Source organism: Otolemur garnettii, unplaced genomic scaffold (assembly GCF_000181295.1).
Source record: "Otolemur garnettii isolate 467f Iridium unplaced genomic scaffold, OtoGar3 scaffold00019, whole genome shotgun sequence".
Classification (NCBI taxonomy): Eukaryota; Metazoa; Chordata; class Mammalia; order Primates; family Galagidae; genus Otolemur; species Otolemur garnettii.
The window spans coordinates 27,229,446-27,233,062 of NW_003852414.1; the positions used below are offsets into that span (position 1 = coordinate 27,229,446).

General features: G+C 53.1%; 1 protein-coding gene across 3 annotated transcripts in view; it reads right to left on the reverse strand.

Moving 5' to 3' along the window:
- The window catches only part of WDR37 (WD repeat domain 37), a 51,937-nt gene that overhangs the window by 10,027 nt on the left and 38,293 nt on the right, over positions 1–3,617 (reverse strand). The window lies entirely within an intron of this gene.

Genomic DNA, 3,617 nt, shown 5'->3' on the forward strand with positions numbered 1-3,617 from the left:
AGGCTCTGTCTCAAAAAAAAAAAAAAAAGATTCCAGAAGCTCCAATAATGCCCAACAAAAAAACTGTGGCTACAAGTCCCAGAACAGTCAGGAATGACACAGTGCAGCCTCAGTCCACAAAGCACACCGCCTGCTGCAGAGGCCCTGCACGGCAACACACGTCCACAGCACAAGCCATGCACACTAACTCCCAGCCCAGATCTGACATCCAGCAGAAACTGCCCTGAGTAGGACGTCTATTCTGGGCACTGCAGAAAGTAACGGCTTCCTGGCCTCCGCCACCATCACCAGTACAGGCCCCTCCCAGGGTAACCACCAACGTCTCCTGGGGGCATCACTGCAGAGCACCCAGAGGGACAGGGCCATGCAGGAAGCAGGGACGGGAAGGGCAGACTGGCAAAGCCCTCCAGCCCACAGGTGCTCTGCACTCACACAGCACTGCAGGGTCCTGCGGGGTGGGCCCCTCTGAAAGGCACAGGCCATCAGGAGAGTCAGTGAAGACCCCTGCCAGCTTCTCTGGGGCCTGCAGTCTCAGGATGAGCTGGCCAGGCTAAGTCTCAGTAAATGTTCTGCTGAATTTAGTGGGGAAAACCCTCCACAAAAGATGGCCTAACCCCATGTTAAGGAAACGCTGAAAGATGTTAGGTCTTTAATAAATCACAATCTTGACAGGTATTGTAAAATATCCAAAGAAAGAACATGGACAAAGAGGCAGCAGTTTAAAGGCACCTGAGACAGGATCGCCCAGGTGAGGCTGGTGAGCTGTGGCTGGAAAAGCTCCAGACTCTGCCCAGCTCCAGCGCAGCTCATCCATCTTGTCGCAGGGAGCAGCAGAGCAGCACAGCCAGCTGACAGCCCCTGCCCACCACACACAGCCGCCTGCCCAGGACACTGCTCCCTCTGTGGGCCACAATAACCAGGAATCGTGTAACAGCAGCTGCCTCCCACACAGACTCAAGGCTGCTCTGCATAACAATCTGCCGAAATTTCACACTACGAAAGAGAAGACATGATGTGGAAAATGCTGGAAATGAACTGCGGTTTCCGTTTCTTATTTTTAAAACCACTTCCTACAAAATAACGCTTTAGGTATCTGAAGAGCCAAACAGGCCTTCCCAGGGAGCAGGTCCCGCTGGACGCTGGGAGCAAGGGGCATCCCTTCCCTTGGAGCGCCCAGGGCCATCTGGGAGAATGGACCCCTGTCAGGTACTCTGTGGCCTGAGCACTGGCCAGCTGTCCAGGCAAAGCACAGCTTAACACAAAACCACAATACCTGCACTGCCCAACTGCCCTCGACCTAAAATGGGGCAGTGTCAGAGCAGTGGCCAGAAGGTGTCTGGGAGCAGGCCCAGACTGTCCTACCCAGGGCCCAACACCTGAGGACAGACCTGGCAGGACCTTGCCCTTCATGCTCAGAGCCACTTCCTCCTGTCACTATATAAAATCAAGCTTTCAAGAGAGGAGACAGGTCTTCCCTTTAACAGTGGGCAGCCTACTAAGTGCACATGTCCCAGGGTCTGTAGTCCCAGCTATTCGGGAGGCTGACACAAGAGAATTGCTGGAACCCCGGAGTTTGAGGTTGCTTTGAGCTATAATGCCACAGCACTCTACCAAAGACAATGTGAGACTCTGTCTCAAAAAAAAAAAAAAAAAATACACATATATACATCGATTGAATAGCCTATGTAACAACTCACACCTATAACCCCAGCACTTTGGAATACAAAGCAAGAGGGCTGCTTGAGCCCAGGAGTTCAAGACCAGCCTGGGCAACACAGTGAGACTCCATCTCTACAAAAATATTTTTAAAATTAGTGGGATGTGGTGGTGGGTGCCTGTAGTCCCAGCTACTCAAGAGGCTGAGGCAAGAGGATCCCTTGAGCCCCAGAGTTAGAGGCTGCATTGAGCTGTGATGACAATACTGCACTGCAGCCCAGGCAACAGAGCAAGATCCTATCTTTTTTCTTCTTTTTTGAGACAGAGCCTCAAGCTGTCACCCTGGGTAGAGTGCTGTGGCACCATAGCTCACAGCAACTTCAAACTCCTGAGCTTAAGTGATTCTCTTGCCTCAGCCTCCCAAGTACCTGGGACTACAGGGACCCGCCACAACACCCAGCTATTTTTTGGTTGGAGTTGTCATTGTTGTCTGGCAGGCCCAGGCTGGATTCAAACCCGCCAGCTCTAGTGTATGTGGCTGGCGCCCTAGCCACTTAAGCTACAGGCACCAAGCCAAAGTCCTATCTCTTAAAAAAAAAAAAAATTCTCGAAATGTTCCTATAAGCCAGTACTCGTCTAAACATGGGGTGTCAGCAGGACCAGCTCTGGGAGCAGGTACCCAGTACACACCACAGGTAGGACCGGACAGAGCAAAAATGGGGAGAGGGAAGAGAGGCAGAGGGAGATTTAAAGAGAAGAATCGAGAACTACTCCACAGGGAGGCTAAGGCGGGTGGATTGTCTGAGCTCAGGAGTTCAAGACCAGCCTGAGCAAGACCAAGACCCCGTCTCTAAAAATTGCTGGGCATTGTGGCAGGTGCCTATAGTTGCAGCTACTTGGGAGGCTGAGGCAAGAGAATTGCTAAAGCCCAAGAGTTTGAGGTTGCTGTGACCTGTAATACCATGGCACTCTGCCAAGGGTGACAAAGTGAGACTGTCTCAAAACAAAAGATCTACTCAAAGCTCCAAGGTCTGCAGCACAACTGACCAGACAGATGTGCTCTCAGAACTCACTGAGAAGGGTCAGACCGGGAGAGGCAAATGTGGAAAGAACCAAGGAGACCTGTCAGGACCTCCTTACACTAGAGCTGCTGCCATATATCCCAGCAGAGAGGCATACAACAGGCTGAAGGCTCTGCACACATCAGGCAGACATGCAAGTATGTACCCCTCACAAACACCTGCAGACATATGCAACAGAGCCCCACACAGACACCTGCAGACACATGCGACAGAGTCCTCCACAGACACCTGCAGACACATGCGACAGAGTCCTCCACAGACACCTGCAGACACACGTGACAGAGCCCCCCTCAGACACCTGCAGACATACAGGATGATGCCCTCCCACAGACACCTGCAGACACACATGACAGAGCCCCCCTCAGACACCTGCAGACACACAGGATGACGCCCTCCCACAGACACATGCAGACACATGCGAGAGAGCCCTCCACAGACACCTGCAGACACACGCAACAGAGCCCCACACAGACACCTGCAGACACACGTGACAGAACACCCCACAGACACCTGTAGACACACAGGATGACGCCCTCCCACAGACACCTGCAGACACACGCGACAGAGCCCCACACAGACACCTGCAGACACACACAACAGAGCCCCACACAGACACCTACAGACACACACAACAGAGCCCCACACAGACACCTACAGACACATGCGACAGAGCCCCACACAGACACCTGCAGACACACACAACAGAGCCCCAGACAGACACCTGCAGACACATGCGACAGAACACCCCACAGACACCTGCAGACACATGCGACAGAGCCCTCCTCAGACACCTGCAGACACACGTGACAGAACACCCCACAGACACCTGTAGACACACAGGATGATGCCCTCCCACAGACACCTGCAGACACACGTGAC